The following is a 20860-nucleotide window of genomic DNA, read 5'->3' as shown; positions in this document are numbered from 1 at the left end:
CCCGATGATCGGAGTGAACATTCGTCCGATGATCGGAGTGAACATTCGTCCGATGATCGGAGTGAACATTCGCCCGATGATCGGAGTGAACATTCGCCCGATGATCGGAGTGAACATTCGTCCGATGATCGGAGTGAACATTCGTCCGATGATCGGAGTGAACATTCGTCCGATGATCGGCGTCAACATTCGTCCGATGATCGGAGTGAACATTCGCCCAATGATCGGAGTGAACATTCGTCCAATGATCGGCGTGAACATTCGTCCGATGATCGGAGTGAACATTCGTCCGATGATCGGAGTGAACATTCGTCCGATGATCGGAGTGAACATTCGCCCGATGATCGGAGTGAACATTCGTCCGATGATCGGAGTGAACATTCGTCCGATGATCGGCATCAACATTCGTCCGATGATCGGAGTGAACATTCGTCCAATGATCGGAGTGAACATTCGCCCGATGATTGGAGTGAACATTCGCCCGATGATCGGAGTGAACATTCGTCCGATGATCGGAGTGAACATTTGTCCAATGATCGGCGTGAACATTCGTCCAATGATCGGAGTGAACATTCGTCCAATGATCGGAGTGAACATTCGTCCGATGATCGGAGTGAACATTCGCCCAATGATCGGAGTGAACATTCGCCCAATGATCGGCGTCAACATTCGCCCAATGATCGGAGTGAACATTCGTCCAATGATCGGAGTGAACATTCGTCCAATGATCGGAGTGAACATTCGTCCAATGATCGGAGTGAACATTCGTCCAATGATCGGAGTCAACATTCGTCCAATGATCGACATCAACATTCGTCCAATGATCGGCGTCAACATTCGTCCAATGATCGGCGTCAACATTCGTCCAATGATCGGAGTGAACATTCATCCAATGATCGGCGTCAACATTCGTCCAATGATCGGAGTGAACATTCGTCCGATAATCGGCATCAACATTCATCCAATTATCGGCATCAACATTCGTCCCATGATCGGAGTGAACATTCGTCCAATGATCGGCGTCAACATTCGTCCAATGATCGGAGTGAACATTCGTCCGATAATCGGCATCAACATTCGCCCAATGATCGGCATCAACATTCGTCCAATGATCGGAGTGAACATTCGTCCAATGATCGGCGTGAACATTCGTCCAATGATCGGAGTGAACATTCGTCCAATGATCGGCGTGAACATTCGTCCGATGATCGGAGTGAACATTCGCCCAATGATCGGAGTGAACATTCGTCCAATGATCGGAGTGAACATTCGTCCAATGATTGTAGTGAACATTCGTCCAATGATCGGAGTGAACATTCGTCCGATGATCGGAGTGAACATTCGTCCAATGATCGTAGTGAACATTCGTCCAATGATCGGCGTCAACATTCGTCCAATGATCGGAGTGAACATTCGTCCGATAATCGGCATCAACATTCGTCCAATGATCGGAGTGAACATTCGTCCAATGATCGGCGTGAACATTCGTCCAATGATCGGAGTGAACATTCGTCCAATGATCGGCGTGAACATTCGTCCGATGATCGGAGTGAACATTCGCCCAATGATCGGAGTGAACATTCGTCCAATGATCGGAGTGAACATTCGTCCAATGATCGTAGTGAACATTCGTCCAATGATCGGAGTGAACATTCGTCCAATGATCGGAGTGAACATTCGTCCAATGATCGTAGTGAACATTCGTCCAATGATCGGAGTGAACATTCGTCCAATGATCGGCGTGAACATTCGTCCGATGATCGGCGTGAACATTCGTCCGATGATCGGAGTGAACATTCGTCCGATGATCGGACTGAACATTCGTCCGATAATCGGCATCAACATTCGTCCAATGATCGGCGTGAACATTCGTCCAATGATCGGCATCAACATTCGTCCAATGATCGGCATCAACATTCGTCCAATGATCGGCGTGAACATTCGTCCAATGATCGGCATCAACATTCGTCCAATGATCGGCGTGAACATTCGTCCAATGATCGGAGTGAACATTCGTCCAATGATCGGCATCAACATTCGTCCGATGATCGGAGTGAACATTCGTCCAATGATCGGAGTGAACATTCGTCCGATGATCGGAGTGAACATTCGCCCGATGATCGGAGTGAACATTCGCCCAATGATCGGAGTGAACATTCGTCCAATGATCGGAGTGAACATTCGCCCAATGATCGGAGTGAACATTCGTCCAATGATCGGCGTCAACATTCGCCCAATGATCGGAGTGAACATTCGTCCAATGATCGGAGTGAACATTCGTCCAATGATCGGAGTGAACATTCGTCCAATGATCGGAGTGAACATTCGTCCAATGATCGGCATCAACATTCGTCCAATGATCGACATCAACATTCGTCCAATGATCGGAGTGAACATTCGTCCAATGATCGGAGTGAACATTCGTCCAATGATCGGCATCAACATTCGTCCAATGATCGGAGTGAACATTCGCCCGATGATCGGAGTGAACATTCGTCCGATGATCGGAGTGAACATTCGTCCGATGATCGGCGTCAACATTCGTCCAATGATCGGAGTGAACGTTTGCCCAATGATCGGAGTGAACATTCGCCCGATGATCGGAGTGAACATTCGTCCGATGATCGGAGTGAACATTAGTCCAATGATCGGAGTGAACATTCGCCCAATGATCGGAGTGAACATTCGCCCCAATGATCGGAGTGAACATTCGTCCGATGATCGGAGTGAACATTCGCCCCAATGATCGGAGTGAACATTCGTCCAATGATCGGAGTGAACGTTCGCCCAATGATCGGAGTGAACATTCGTCCAATGATCGGCGTCAACATTCGTCCAATGATCGGAGTGAACATTCGTCCGATGATCGGAGTGAACATTCGCCCCAATGATCGGAGTGAACATTCGTCCAATGATCGGAGTGAACGTTCGCCCAATGATCGGAGTGAACATTCGTCCAATGATCGGCGTCAACATTCGTCCAATGATCGGAGTGAACATTCGCCCGATGATCGGAGTGAACATTCGTCCGATGATCGGAGTGAACATTCGTCCGATGATCGGCATCAACATTCGTCCGATGATCGGAGTGAACATTCGTCCAATGATCGGAGTGAACATTCGCCCGATGATTGGAGTGAACATTCGCCCGATGATCGGAGTGAACATTCGTCCGATGATCGGAGTGAACATTCGTCCAATGATCGGAGTGAATTTTCGTCCAATGATCGGCGTCAACATTCATCCAATGATCGGCGTCAACATTCGTCCAATGATCGGCGTGAACATTCGTCCAATGATCGGAGTGAACATTCGTCCAATGATCGGAGTGAACATTCGTCCGATGATCGGAGTGAACATTCGCCCGATGATCGGAGTGAACATTCGCCCAATGATCGGCGTCAACATTCGCCCAATGATCGGAGTGAACATTCGTCCAATGATCGGAGTGAACATTCGTCCAATGATCGGAGTGAACATTCGTCCAATGATCGGAGTGAACATTCGTCCAATGATCGACATCAACATTCGTCCAATGATCGGCGTCAACATTCGTCCAATGATCGGCGTCAACATTCGTCCAATGATCGGAGTGAACATTCGTCCAATGATCGGCGTCAACATTCGTCCAATGATCGGAGTGAACATTCGCCCAATGATCGGAGTGAACATTCGTCCAATGATCGGCGTCAACATTCGTCCAATGATCGGAGTGAACATTCGTCCAATGATCGGAGTGAACATTCGTCCAATGATCGGAGTGAACATTCGTCCAATGATCGGAGTGAACATTAGTCCAATGATCGGAGTGAACATTCGCCCAATGATCGGAGTGAACATTCGCCCGATGATCGGAGTGAACATTCGTCCGATGATCGGAGTGAACATTCGTCCGATAATCGGCATCAACATTCATCCAATGATCGGCATCAACATTCGTCCAATGATCGGAGTGAACATTCGTCCAATGATCGGCGTCAACATTCGTCCAATGATCGGAGTGAACATTCGTCCGATAATCGGCATCAACATTCGCCCAATGATCGGCATCAACATTCGTCCAATGATCGGAGTGAACATTCGTCCAATGATCGGCGTGAACATTCGTCCAATGATCGGAGTGAACATTCGTCCAATGATCGGCGTGAACATTCGTCCGATGATCGGAGTGAACATTCGCCCGATGATCGGAGTGAACATTCGTCCAATGATCGGAGTGAACATTCGTCCAATGATCGTAGTGAACATTCGTCCAATGATCGGAGTGAACATTCGTCCGATGATCGGCGTGAACATTCGTCCGATGATCGGCGTGAACATTCGTCCGATGATCGGAGTGAACATTCGTCCGATGATCGGACTGAACATTCGTCCGATAATCGGCATCAACATTCGTCCAATGATCGGCGTGAACATTCGTCCAATGATCGGCATCAACATTCGTCCAATGATCGGCATCAACATTCGTCCAATGATCGGAGTGAACATTCGTCCAATGATCGGCATCAACATTCGTCCAATGATCGGCGTGAACATTCGTCCAATGATCGGCGTTAACATTCGCCCAATGATCGGCATCAACATTCGTCCGATGATCGGAGTGAACATTCGTCCGATGATCGGAGTGAACATTCGTCCGATGATCGGAGTGAACATTCGCCCGATGATCGGAGTGAACATTCGCCCAATGATCGGAGTGAACATTCGTCCAATGATCGGAGTGAACATTCGCCCAATGATCGGAGTGAACATTCGTCCAATGATCGGCGTCAACATTCGCCCAATGATCGGAGTGAACATTCGTCCAATGATCGGAGTGAACATTCGTCCAATGATCGGAGTGAACATTCGTCCGATGATCGGAGTGAACATTCGTCCGATGATCGGAGTGAACATTCGTCCAATGATCGGAGTGAACATTCGTCCAATGATCGGAGTGAACATTCGTCCAATGATCGGAGTGAACATTCGTCCAATGATCGGCATCAACATTCGTCCAATGATCGACATCAACATTCGTCCAATGATCGGAGTGAACATTCGTCCAATGATCGGAGTGAACATTCGTCCAATGATCGGAGTGAACATTCGTCCGATAATCGGCATCAACATTCATCCAATGATCGGCATCAACATTCGTCCAATGATCGGAGTGAACATTCGTCCAATGATCGGCGTCAACATTCGTCCAATGATCGGAGTGAACATTCGTCCGATAATCGGCATCAACATTCGCCCAATGATCGGAGTGAACATTCGTCCAATGATCGGAGTGAACATTCGTCCAATGATCGGCATCAACATTCGTCCAATGATCGGAGTGAACATTCGTCCAATGATCGGCGTGAACATTCGTCCAATGATCGGAGTGAACATTCGTCCAATGATCGGAGTGAACATTCGTCCGATGATCGGAGTGAACATTCGCCCGATGATCGGAGTGAACATTCGTCCAATGATCGGAGTGAACATTCGTCCAATGATCGTAGTGAACATTCGTCCAATGATCGGAGTGAACATTCGTCCGATGATCGGCGTGAACATTCGTCCGATGATCGGCGTGAACATTCGTCCGATGATCGGAGTGAACATTCGTCCGATGATCGGACTGAACATTCGTCCGATAATCGGCATCAACATTCGTCCAATGATCGGCATCAACATTCGTCCAATGATCGGCGTGAACATTCGTCCAATGATCGGCATCAACATTCGTCCAATGATCGGCATCAACATTCGTCCAATGATCGGCGTGAACATTCGTCCAATGATCGGCATCAACATTCGTCCAATGATCGGAGTGAACATTCGTCCAATGATCGGAGTGAACATTCGTCCAATGATCGGAGTGAACGTTTGCCCAATGATCGGAGTGAACATTCGCCCGATGATCGGAGTGAACATTCGCCCGATGATCGGAGTGAACATTCGTCCAATGATCGGAGTGAACATTAGTCCAATGATCGGAGTGAACATTCGCCCCAATGATCGGAGTGAACATTCGTCCGATGATCGGAGTGAACATTCGCCCCAATGATCGGAGTGAACATTCGTCCGATGATCGGAGTGAACATTCGCCCAATGATCGACATCAACATTCGTCCAATGATCGGAGTGAACATTCGTCCAATGATCGGAGTGAACATTCGTCCAATGATCGGAGTGAACGTTTGCCCAATGGTCGGAGTGAACATTCGCCCAATGATCGGAGTGAACATTCGTCCAATGATCGGAGTGAACATTCGTCCGATAATCGGCATCAACATTCATCCAATGATCGGCATCAACATTCGTCCAATGATCGGAGTGAACATTCGTCCAATGATCGGAGTGAACATTCGTCCAATGATCGGCGTGAACATTCGTCCAATGATCGGAGTGAACATTCGTCCGATAATCGGCATCAACATTCGCCCAATGATCGGAGTGAACATTCGTCCAATGATCGGCATCAACATTCGTCCAATGATCGGAGTGAACATTCGTCCAATGATCGGAGTGAACATTCGTCCAATGATCGGAGTGAACATTCGTCCGATGATCGGCGTGAACATTCGTCCGATAATCGGCATCAACATTCGTCCAATGATCGGCGTGAACATTCGCCCAATGATCGGCATCAACATTCGTCCAATGATCGGCATCAACATTCGTCCAATGATCGGCGTGAACATTCGTCCAATGATCGGCGTGAACATTCGTCCAATGATCGGCGTTAACATTCGCCCAATGATCGGCATCAACATTCGTCCAATGATCGGAGTGAACATTCGTCCAATGATCGGCGTTAACATTCGCCCAATGATCGGCATCAACATTCGTCCAATGATCGGAGTGAACATTCGTCCAATGATCGGAGTGAACATTCGTCCAATGATCGGCGTGAACATTCGTCCAATGATCGGAGTGAACATTCGTCCGATGATCGGAGTGAACATTCGTCCGATGATCGGAGTGAACATTCGTCCGATGATCGGAGTGAACATTCGCCCGATGATCGGAGTGAACATTCGTCCGATGATCGGAGTGAACATTCGCCCGATGATCGGAGTGAACATTCGTCCGATGATCGGAGTGAACATTCGCCCGATGATCGGAGTGAACATTCGTCCGATGATCGGAGTGAACATTCGCCCGATGATCGGAGTGAACATTCGCCCGATGATCGGAGTGAACATTCGCCCGATGATCGGAGTGAACATTCGCCCGATGATCGGAGTGAACATTCGTCCGATGATCGGAGTGAACATTCGCCCGATGATCGGAGTGAACATTCGTCCGATGATCGGAGTGAACATTCGTCCGATGATCGGAGTGAACATTCGTCCGATGATCGGAGTGAACGTTCGCCCGATGATCGGAGTGAACGTTCGTCCGATGATCGGAGTGAACGTTCGTCCGATGATCGGAGTGAACGTTCGTCCAATGATCGGAGTGAACGTTCGCCCAATGATCGGAGTGAACGTTCGTCCAATGATCGGAGTGAACGTTCGCCCAATGATCGGAGTGAACGTTCGCCCAATGATCGGAGTGAACGTTCGCCCAATGATCGGAGTGAACATTCGCCCAATGATCGGCGTCAACATTCGCCCAATGATCGGAGTGAACATTCGTCCAATGATCGGAGTGAACATTCGTCCAATGATCGGAGTGAACATTCGTCCAATGATCGGCGTCAACATTCGTCCAATGATCGGCATCAACATTCGCCCAATGATCGGAGTGAACATTCGTCCAATGATCGGAGTGAACATTCGTCCAATGATCGGCATCAACATTCGTCCAATGATCGGAGTGAACATTCGTCCAATGATCGGAGTGAACATTCGTCCAATGATCGGAGTGAACATTCGTCCAATGATCGGAGTGAACATTCGTCCAATGATCGGCGTCAACATTCGTCCAATGATCGGAGTGAACATTCGTCCGATAATCGGCATCAACATTCGTCCAATGATCGTAGTGAACATTCGTCCAATGATCGGAGTGAACATTCGTCCGATGATCGGCGTGAACATTCGTCCAATGATCGGAGTGAACATTCGTCCGATGATCGGAGTGAACATTCGTCCAATGATCGGAGTGAACATTCGTCCGATGATCGGAGTGAACATTCGTCCGATGATCGGCGTGAACATTCGTCCAATGATCGGCATCAACATTCGTCCAATGATCGGAGTGAACATTCGTCCGATGATCGGAGTGAACGTTTGCCCAATGATCGGAGTGAACATTCGTCCAATGATCGGAGTGAACATTCGTCCGATAATCGGCATCAACATTCGCCCAATGATCGGAGTGAACATTCGTCCAATGATCGGAGTGAACATTCGTCCAATGATCGTAGTGAACATTCGTCCAATGATCGGAGTGAACATTCGTCCAATGATCGGCGTCAACATTCGTCCAATGATCGGAGTGAACATTCGCCCGATGATCGGAGTGAACATTCGTCCAATGATCGGAGTGAACATTCGTCCAATGATCGGAGTGAACGTTTGCCCAATGATCGGAGTGAACATTCGCCCGATGATCGGAGTGAACATTCGTCCAATGATCGGAGTGAACATTCGCCCAATGATCGGAGTGAACATTCGCCCAATGATCGGAGTGAACATTCGCCCCAATGATCGGAGTGAACATTCGTCCGATGATCGGAGTGAACATTCGCCCCAATGATCGGAGTGAACATTCGTCCAATGATCGGCGTCAACATTCGTCCAATGATCGGAGTGAACGTTTGCCCAATGATCGGAGTGAACATTCGCCCGATGATCGGAGTGAACATTCGTCCAATGATCGGAGTGAACATTAGTCCAATGATCGGAGTGAACATTCGCCCAATGATCGGAGTGAACATTCGCCCCAATGATCGGAGTGAACATTCGTCCGATGATCGGAGTGAACATTCGCCCCAATGATCGGAGTGAACATTCGTCCAATGATCGGAGTGAACGTTCGCCCAATGATCGGAGTGAACATTCATCCAATGATCGGCGTCAACATTCGTCCAATGATCGGAGTGAACATTCGTCCAATGATCTGCGTCAACATTCGTCCAATGATCGGAGTGAACATTCGTCCAATGATCGGCGTCAACATTCGTCCAATGATCGTAGTGAACATTCGTCCGATAATCGGCATCAACATTTGCCCAATGATCGGAGTGAACATTCGTCCAATGATCGGCGTGAACATTCGCCCGATGATCGGAGCGAACATTCGCCCAATGATCGGCATCAACATTCGTCCAATGATCGTAGTGAACATTCGTCCAATGATCGGAGTGAACATTCGTCCGATGATCGCCGTGAACATTCGTCCAATGATCGGCGTGAACATTCGTCCAATGATCGGCATCAACATTCGTCCAATGATCGGCATCAACATTCGTCCAATGATCGGCGTGAACAATCGTCCAATGATCGGCATCAACATTCGTCCAATGATCGGCATCAACATTCGTCCAATGATCGTAGTGAACATTCGTCCAATGATCGGAGTGAACATTCGTCCGATAATCGGCATCAACATTCGTCCAATGATCGGCGTGAACATTCGTCCAATGATCGGCATCAACATTCGTCCAATGATCGGCATCAACATTCGTCCAATGATCGGCGTGAACATTCGTCCAATGATCGGCATCAACATTCGTCCAATGATCGGCGTGAACATTCGTCCAATGATCGGCGTTAACATTCGCCCAATGATCGGCGTGAACATTCGTCCAATGATCGGCATCAACATTCGTCCAATGATCGGAGTGAACATTCGCCCAATGATCGGAGTTAACATTCGCCCAATGATCGGAGTGAACATTCGTCCAATGATCGGAGTGAACATTCGTCCGATGATCGGAGTGAACGTTTGCCCAATGATCGGAGTGAACATTCGTCCAATGATCGGAGTGAACATTCGTCCGATAATCGGCATCAACATTCGCCCAATGATCGGAGTGAACATTCGTCCAATGATCGGAGTGAACATTCGTCCAATGATCGTAGTGAACATTCGTCCAATGATCGGAGTGAACATTCGTCCAATGATCGGCGTCAACATTCGTCCAATGATCGGAGTGAACATTCGCCCGATGATCGGAGTGAACATTCGTCCAATGATCGGAGTGAACATTCGTCCAATGATCGGAGTGAACGTTTGCCCAATGATCGGAGTGAACATTCGCCCGATGATCGGAGTGAACATTCGTCCAATGATCGGAGTGAACATTAGTCCAATGATCGGAGTGAACATTCGCCCAATGATCGGAGTGAACATTCGCCCCAATGATCGGAGTGAACATTCGTCCGATGATCGGAGTGAACATTCGCCCCAATGATCGGAGTGAACATTCGTCCAATGATCGGCGTCAACATTCGTCCAATGATCGGAGTGAACGTTTGCCCAATGATCGGAGTGAACATTCGCCCGATGATCGGAGTGAACATTCGTCCAATGATCGGAGTGAACATTAGTCCAATGATCGGAGTGAACATTCGCCCAATGATCGGAGTGAACATTCGCCCCAATGATCGGAGTGAACATTCGTCCGATGATCGGAGTGAACATTCGCCCCAATGATCGGAGTGAACATTCGTCCAATGATCGGAGTGAACGTTCGCCCAATGATCGGAGTGAACATTCATCCAATGATCGGCGTCAACATTCGTCCAATGATCGGAGTGAACATTCGTCCAATGATCTGCGTCAACATTCGTCCAATGATCGGAGTGAACATTCGTCCAATGATCGGCGTCAACATTCGTCCAATGATCGGAGTGAACATTCGTCCAATGATCGGCGTCAACATTCGTCCAATGATCGGAGTGAACATTCGTCCGATAATCGGCATCAACATTTGCCCAATGATCGGAGTGAACATTCGTCCAATGATCGGCGTGAACATTCGTCCGATGATCGGAGTGAACATTCGCCCAATGATCGGAGCGAACATTCGTCCGATGATCGCCGTGAACATTCGTCCAATGATCGGTGTGAACATTCGTCCAATGATCGGCATCAACATTCGTCCAATGATCGGCATCAACATTCGTCCAATGATCGGCGTGAACAATCGTCCAATGATCGGCATCAACATTCGTCCAATGATCGGCATCAACATTCGTCCAATGATCGTAGTGAACATTCGTCCAATGATCGGAGTGAACATTCGTCCGATAATCGGCATCAACATTCGTCCAATGATCGGCGTGAACATTCGTCCAATGATCGGCATCAACATTCGTCCAATGATCGGCATCAACATTCGTCCAATGATCGGCGTGAACATTCGTCCAATGATCGGCATCAACATTCGTCCAATGATCGGCGTGAACATTCGTCCAATGATCGGCGTTAACATTCGCCCAATGATCGGCGTGAACATTCGTCCAATGATCGGCATCAACATTCGTCCAATGATCGGAGTGAACATTCGCCCAATGATCGGAGTTAACATTCGCCCAATGATCGGAGTGAACATTCGTCCAATGATCGGAGTGAACATTCGCCCAATGATCGGAGTGAACATTCGTCCAATGATCGGAGTGAACATTCGTCCAATGATCGGAGTGAACATTCGTCCAATGATCGGAGTGAACATTCGTCTAATGATCGGAGTGAACATTCGTCCAATGATCGGAGTGAACGTTCGTCCAATGATCGGCGTCAACATTCGTCCAATGATCGGAGTGAACATTCGTCCAATGATCGGAGTGAACATTCGTCCAATGATCGGAGTGAACGTTTGTCCAATGATCGGAGTGAACGTTTGTCCAATGATCGGAGTGAACATTCGTCCAATGATCGGAGTGAACGTTTGTCCAATGATCGGAGTGAACATTCGTCCAATGATCGACATCAACATTCGTCCAATGATCGGCGTCAACATTCGTCCAATGATCGGAGTGAACATTCGTCCAATGATCGGAGTGAACATTCGTCCGATGATCGGAGTGAACATTCGTCCGATGATCGGAGTGAACATTCGTCCGATGATCGGAGTGAACATTCGTCCAATGATCGGCATCAACATTCGTCCAATGATCGGAGTGAACATTCGTCCAATGATCGGAGTGAACATTCGCCCGATGATCGGAGTGAACATTCGTCCGATGATCGGAGTGAACATTCGTCCAATGATCGGAGTGAACATTCGTCCAATGATCGGAGTGAACGTTCGTCCAATGATCGGAGTGAACATTCGTCCAATGATCGGAGTGAACGTTTGCCCAATGATCGGAGTGAACATTCGCCCGATGATCGGAGTGAACATTCGCCCGATGATCGGAGTGAACATTCGTCCAATGATCGGAGTGAACATTAGTCCAATGATCGGAGTGAACATTCGCCCCAATGATCGGAGTGAACATTCGCCCCAATAATCGGAGTGAACATTCGTCCGATGATCGGCATCAACATTCGTCCGATGATCGGAGTGAACATTCGCCCAATGATCGGAGTGAACGTTCGTCCAATGATCGGAGTGAACATTCGTCCAATGATCGGAGTGAACGTTTGCCCAATGGTCGGAGTGAACATTCGCCCGATGATCGGAGTGAACATTCGTCCAATGATCGGAGTGAACATTCGTCCGATAATCGGCATCAACATTCATCCAATGATCGGAGTGAACATTCGTCCAATGATCGGCGTGAACATTCGTCCAATGATCGGAGTGAACATTCGTCCAATGATCGGCGTGAACATTCGTCCAATGATCGGAGTGAACATTCGTCCGATAATCGGCATCAACATTCGCCCAATGATCGGAGTGAACATTCATCCAATGATCGGCATCAACATTCGTCCAATGATCGGAGTGAACATTCGTCCAATGATCGGCATCAACATTCGTCCAATGATCGGAGTGAACATTCGTCCAATGATCGGAGTGAACATTCGTCCGATGATCGGCGTGAACATTCGTCCGATAATCGGCATCAACATTCGTCCAATGATCGGCGTGAACATTCGCCCAATGATCGGCATCAACATTCGTCCAATGATCGGAGTGAACGTTTGTCCAATGAACGACATCAACATTCGTCCAATGATCGGCGTCAACATTCGTCCAATGATCGGAGTGAACATTCGCCCGATGATCGGAGTGAACATTCGTCCGATGATCGGAGTGAACATTCGTCCAATGATCGGAGTGAACATTCGCCCGATGATCGGAGTGAACATTCGTCCGATGATCGGAGTGAACATTCGTCCGATGATCGGAGTGAACATTCGTCCGATGATCGGAGTGAACATTCGTCCGATGATCGGAGTGAACGTTTGCCCAATGATCGGAGTGAACATTCGCCCGATGATCGGAGTGAACATTAGTCCAATGATCGGAGTGAACATTCGCCCCAATGATCGGAGTGAACATTCGCCCCAATGATCGGAGTGAACATTCGTCCGATGATCGGCATCAACATTCGCCCCAATGATCGGAGTGAACATTCGTCCGATGATCGGCATCAACATTCGTCCGATGATCGGAGTGAACATTCGTCCAATGATCGGAGTGAACATTCGTCCAATGATCGGCATCAACATTCGCCCAATGATCGGAGTGAACGTTCGTCCAATGATCGGAGTGAACATTCGTCCAATGATCGGAGTGAACATTCGTCCAATGGTCGGAGTGAACATTCGCCCGATGATCGGAGTGAACATTCGTCCAATGATCGGAGTGAACATTCGTCCGATAATCGGCATCAACATTCATCCAATGATCGGCATCAACATTCGTCCAATGATCGGAGTGAACATTCGTCCAATGATCGGCGTGAACATTCGTCCAATGATCGGAGTGAACATTCGTCCAATGATCGGCGTGAACATTCGTCCAATGATCGGAGTGAACATTCGTCCGATAATCGGCATCAACATTCGCCCAATGATCGGAGTGAACATTCATCCAATGATCGGCATCAACATTCGTCCAATGATCGGAGTGAACATTCGTCCAATGATCGGAGTGAACATTCGTCCGATGATCGGCGTGAACATTCGTCCGATAATCGGCATCAACATTCGTCCAATGATCGGCGTGAACATTCGCCCAATGATCGGCATCAACATTCGTCCAATGATCGGAGTGAACGTTTGTCCAATGAACGACATCAACATTCGTCCAATGATCGGCGTCAACATTCGTCCAATGATCGGAGTGAACATTCGTCCAATGATCGGAGTGAACATTCGCCCGATGATCGGAGTGAACATTAGTCCAATGATCGGAGTGAACATTCGTCCGATGATCGGAGTGAACATTCGTCCGATGATCGGAGTGAACATTCGTCCGATGATCGGAGTGAACGTTTGCCCAATGATCGGAGTGAACATTCGCCCGATGATCGGAGTGAACATTAGTCCAATGATCGGAGTGAACATTCGCCCCAATGATCGGAGTGAACATTCGCCCCAATGATCGGAGTGAACATTCGTCCGATGATCGGCATCAACATTCGTCCGATGATCGGAGTGAACATTCGCCCCAATGATCGGAGTGAACATTCGTCCAATGATCGGAGTGAACATTCGTCCAATGATCGGAGTGAACGTTCGTCCAATGATCGGAGTGAACATTCGTCCAATGATCGGAGTGAACGTTTGCCCAATGGTCGGAGTGAACATTCGCCCGATGATCGGAGTGAACATTCGTCCAATGATCGGAGTGAACATTCGTCCGATAATCGGCATCAACATTCATCCAATGATCGGAGTGAACATTCGTCCGATAATCGGCATCAACATTCGTCCAATGATCGGCATCAACATTCGTCCAATGATCGGAGTGAACATTCGTCCAATGATCGGAGTGAACATTCGTCCGATGATCGGCGTGAACATTCGTCCGATAATCGGCATCAACATTCGTCCAATGATCGGCGTGAACATTCGCCCAATGATCGGCATCAACATTCGTCCAATGATCGGAGTGAACGTTTGTCCAATGAACGACATCAACATTCGTCCAATGATCGGCGTCAACATTCGTCCAATGATCGGAGTGAACATTCGTCCGATGATCGGAGTGAACATTCGCCCGATGATCGGAGTGAACATTAGTCCAATGATCGGAGTGAACATTCGCCCCAATGATCGGAGTGAACATTCGCCCCAATGATCGGAGTGAACATTCGTCCGATGATCGGCATCAACATTCGTCCGATGATCGGAGTGAACATTCGCCCCAATGATCGGAGTGAACATTCGTCCAATGATCGGAGTGAACATTCGTCCAATGATCGGAGTGAACGTTCGTCCAATGATCGGAGTGAACATTCGTCCAATGATCGGAGTGAACGTTTGCCCAATGGTCGGAGTGAACATTCGCCCGATGATCGGAGTGAACATTCGTCCAATGATCGGAGTGAACATTCGTCCGATAATCGGCATCAACATTCATCCAATGATCGGAGTGAACATTCGTCCGATAATCGGCATCAACATTCGTCCAATGATCGGCATCAACATTCGTCCAATGATCGGAGTGAACATTCGTCCAATGATCGGAGTGAACATTCGTCCGATGATCGGCGTGAACATTCGTCCGATAATCGGCATCAACATTCGTCCAATGATCGGCGTGAACATTCGCCCAATGATCGGCATCAACATTCGTCCAATGATCGGAGTGAACGTTTGTCCAATGAACGACATCAACATTCGTCCAATGATCGGCGTCAACATTCGTCCAATGATCGGAGTGAACATTCGTCCGATGATCGGAGTGAACATTCGCCCGATGATCGGAGTGAACATTCGTCCGATGATCGGAGTGAACATTCGTCCGATGATCGGAGTGAACATTCGTCCGATGATCGGAGTGAACATTCGTCCGATGATCGGAGTGAACATTCGCCCGATGATCGGAGTGAACATTCGCCCGATGATCGGAGTGAACATTCGCCCGATGATCGGAGTGAACATTCGTCCGATGATCGGAGTGAACATTCGTCCGATGATCGGAGTGAACATTCGCCCGATGATCGGAGTGAACATTCGTCCGATGATCGGAGTGAACATTCGCCCGATGATCGGAGTGAACATTCGCCCGATGATCGGAGTGAACATTCGCCCGATGATCGGAGTGAACATTCGTCCGATGATCGGAGTGAACATTCGCCCGATGATCGGAGTGAACATTCGTCCGATGATCGGAGTGAACATTCGTCCGATGATCGGAGTGAACGTTTGCCCGATGATCGGAGTGAACATTCGTCCGATGATCGGAGTGAACGTTCGTCCAATGATCGGAGTGAACATTCGTCCAATGATCGGAGTGAACGTTCGCCCAATGATCGGAGTGAACATTCGCCCAATGATCGGAGTGAACATTCGCCCAATGATCGGCGTCAACATTCGCCCAATGATCGGAGTGAACATTCGTCCAATGATCGGAGTGAACATTCGTCCAATGATCGGCGTCAACATTCGTCCAATGATCGGAGTGAACGTTTGCCCAATGATCGGAGTGAACATTCGCCCGATGATCGGCATCAACATTCGTCCCATGATCGGAGTGAACATTCGTCCAATGATCGGAGTGAACATTCGTCCAATGATCGGAGTGAACATTCGTCCAATGATCGGAGTGAACATTCGTCCGATGATCGGCGTGAACGTTCGTCCGATGATCGGAGTGAACGTTCGCCCGATGATCGGAGTGAACGTTCGCCCAATGATCGGAGTGAACGTTCGTCCAATGATCGGAGTGAACGTTCGTCCAATGATCGGCGTCAACATTCGTCCAATGATCGGAGTGAACATTCGTCCAATGATCGGAGTGAACATTCGTCCAATGATCGGAGTGAACATTCGTCCAATGATCGGAGTGAACATTCGTCCAATGATCGGAGTGAACATTCGTCCAATGATCGGCGTCAACATTCGTCCAATGATCGGAGTGAACGTTCGTCCAATGATCGGAGTGAACGTTCGTCCAATGATCGGAGTGAACATTCGTCCAATGATCGGCGTCAACATTCGTCCAATGATCGGAGTGAACGTTCGTCCAATGATCGGAGTGAACGTTCGTCCAATGATCGAAGTGAACATTCGCCCAATGATCGGAGTGAACATTCGCCCAATGATCGGAGTGAACATTCGTCCAATGATCGGAGTGAACGTTCGTCCAATGATCGGCATCAACTTTCGTCCAATGATCGGAGTGAACATTCGTCCAATGATCGGAGTGAACGTTCGTCCAATGATCGGAGTGAACATTCGCCCAATGATCTGAGTGAACGTTCGTCCAATGATCGGAGTGAACATTCGCCCAATGATCGGAGTGAACATTCGTCCAATGATCGGAGTGAACATTCGTCCAATGATCGGCATCAACATTCGTCCAATGATCGGCGTCAACATTCGTCCAATGATCGGCGTCAACATTTGTCCAATGATTGGCATCAACATTCGTCCAATGATCGGCGTCAACATTTGTCCAATGATTGGCATCAACATTCGTCCAATGATCGGCGTCAACATTCGTCCAATGATCGGAGTGAACATTCGTCCAATGATTGGCATCAACATTCGTCCAATGATCGGCGTCAACATTCGTCCAATGATCGGAGTGAACATTCGCCCAATGATCGGCGTCAACATTCGTCCGATGATCGGAGTGAACATTCGTCCGATGATCGGAGTGAACGTTCGTCCGATGATCGGAGTGAACGTTCGTCCGATGATCGGAGTGAACGTTCGCCCAATGATCGGAGTGAACATTCGCCCAATGATCGGAGTGAACATTCGTCCAATGATCGGAGTGAACATTCGTCCAATGATCGGAGTGAACATTCGTCCAATGATCGGAGTGAACGTTCGTCCAATGATCGGAGTGAACATTCGTCCAATGATCGGAGTGAACATTCGCCCAATGATCGGAGTGAACGTTTGTCCAATGATCGGAGTGAACATTCGTCCAATGATCGGAGTGAACATTCGTCCAATGATCGGAGTGAACATTCGTCCAATGATCGGCGTCAACATTCGTCCAATGATCGGAGTGAACATTTGTCCAATGATCGGAGTGAACATTCGTCCAATGATCGGCGTGAACATTCGTCCAATGATCGGAGTGAACATTCGTCCAATGATCGGAGTGAACATTCGTCCAATGATCGGCATCAACATTAGTCCAATGATCGGAGTGAACATTCGTCCAATGATCGGCGTGAACATTCGTCCAATGATCGGAGTGAACATTCGTCCAATGATCGGAGTGAACATTCGTCCAATGATCGGCATCAACATTCGTCCAATGATCAGCATCAACATTCGTCCAATGATCGGAGTGAACATTCGTCCAATGATCGGAGTGAACGTTCGCCCAATGATCGGAGTGAACGTTCGTCCAATGATCGGAGTGAACATTCGCCCAATGATCAGAGTGAACATTCGTCCAATGATCGGAGTGAACATTCGTCCAATGATCGGAGTGAACATTCGTCCAATGATCGGAGTGAACATTCGTCCAATGATCGGAGTGAACATTCGCCCAATGATCGGAGTGAACATTCGCCCAATGATCGGAGTGAACATTCGCCCAATGATCGGAGTGAACATTCGTCCAATGATCGGAGTGAACATTCGTCCAATGATCGGAGTGAACGTTCGCCCAATGATCGGAGTGAACGTTCGTCCAATGATCGGAGTGAACATTCGCCCAATGATCGGAGTGAACATTCGTCCAATGATCGGAGTGAACATTCGTCCAATGATCGGAGTGAACATTCGTCCAATGATCGGAGTGAACATTCGTCCAATGATCGGAGTGAACATTCGTCCAATGACCGGCATCAACATTTGTCCAATGATCGGCGTGAACATTCGTCCAATGATCGGCATCAACATTCGTCCAATGATCGGAGTGAACGTTCGCCCAATGATCGGAGTGAACGTTCGCCCAATGATCGGAGTGAACATTCGTCCGATGATCGGAGTGAACATTCGTCCGATGATCGGAGTGAACATTCGCCCAATGATCGGCGTCAACATTCGTCCAATGATCGGAGTGAACATTCGTCCAATGATCGGAGTGAACATTCGTCCAATGATCGGAGTGAACATTCGTCCAATGACCGGCATCAACATTTGTCCAATGATCGGCGTGAACATTCGTCCAATGATCGGCGTGAACATTCGTCCAATGATCGGCATCAACATTCGTCCAATGATCGGAGTGAACGTTCGCCCAATGATCGGAGTGAACATTCGCCCAATGATCGGAGTGAACATTCGTCCAATGATCGGCGTGAACATTCGCCCAATGATCGGAGTGAACATTCGTCCAATGATCGGCGTGAACATTCGTCCAATGATCGGAGTGAACATTCGCCCAATGATCGGCGTCAACATTCGTCCAATGATCGGAGTGAACATTCGTCCAATGATCGGAGTGAACATTCGTCCAATGATCGGCGTCAACATTCGTCCAATGATCGGAGTGAACATTAGTCCAATGATCGGAGTGAACATTCGTCCAATGATCGGCGTGAACATTCGTCCAATGATCGGAGTGAACATTCGTCCAATGATCGGCATCAACATTAGTCCAATGATCGGAGTGAACGTTCGCCCAATGATCGGAGTGAACATTCGTCCAATGATCGGAGTGAACATTCGTCCAATGATCGGAGTGAACATTCGTCCAATGATCGGCATCAACATTCGTCCAATGATCAGCATCAACATTCGTCCAATGATCGGAGTGAACGTTCGCCCAATGATCGGAGTGAACATTCGTCCAATGATCGGAGTGAACATTCGTCCAATGATCGGAGTGAACATTCGTCCAATGATCGGCATCAACATTTGTCCAATGATCGGCGTGAACATTCGTCCAATGATCGGCATCAACATTCGTCCAATGATCGGAGTGAACGTTCGCCCAATGATCGGAGTGAACATTCGTCCAATGATCGGAGTGAACGTTCGCCCAATGATCGGAGTGAACGTTCGCCCAATGATCGGACTGAACGTTCGTCCAATGATCGGAGTGAAAGTTCGTCCAATGATCGGAGTGAACATTCGTCCGATGATCGGAGTGAACATTCGCCCAATGATCGGCATCAACATTCGTCCAATGATCGGAGTGAACATTCGTCCGATGATCGGAGTGAACATTCGTCCAATGATCGGCATCAACATTCGTCCAATGATCGGAGTGAACATTCGTCCAATGATCGGCGTGAACATTCGTCCAATGATCGGCATCAACATTCATCCAATGATCGGAGTGAACGTTCGTCCAATGATTGGTGTCAACATTCGTCCAATGATCGGAGTGAACATTCGCCCAATGATCGGAGTGAACATTCGTCCAATGATCGGCATCAACATTCGTCCAATGATCGGAGTGAACATTCGTCCAATGATCGGCATCAACATTCGTCCGATGATGGGAGTGAACATTCGTCCAATGATCGGAGTGAACGTTCGTCCAATGATCGGAGTGAACATTCGTCCGATGATCGGAGTGAACATTCGTCCAATGATCGGCATCAACATTCGTCCGATGATCGGCGTGAACATTCGTCCGATGATCGGCATGAACATTCGTCCAATGATCGGAGTGAACATTCGTCCAATGATCGGAGTGAACATTCGTCCAATGATCGGCGTGAACATTCGTCCAATGATCGGAGTGAACATTCGTCCAATGATCGGCGTGAACATTCGTCCAATGATCGGCGTGAACATTCGTCCAATGATCGGAGTGAACATTCGTCCAATGATCGACGTGAACATTCGTCCAATGATCGGAGTGAACATTCGTCCAATGATCGGAGTGAACGTTCGTCCAATGATTGGCGTCAACATTCGTCCGATGATCGGAGTGAACATTCGTCCA

The sequence above is a fragment of the Staurois parvus genome, unplaced genomic scaffold (genome assembly GCF_062004578.1).
Source record: "Staurois parvus isolate SC_StPar_1 unplaced genomic scaffold, SC_StPar_1.0 ptg003934l, whole genome shotgun sequence".
Taxonomy (NCBI): domain Eukaryota; kingdom Metazoa; phylum Chordata; class Amphibia; order Anura; family Ranidae; genus Staurois; species Staurois parvus.
This window is presented reverse-complemented; position numbering follows the sequence as displayed.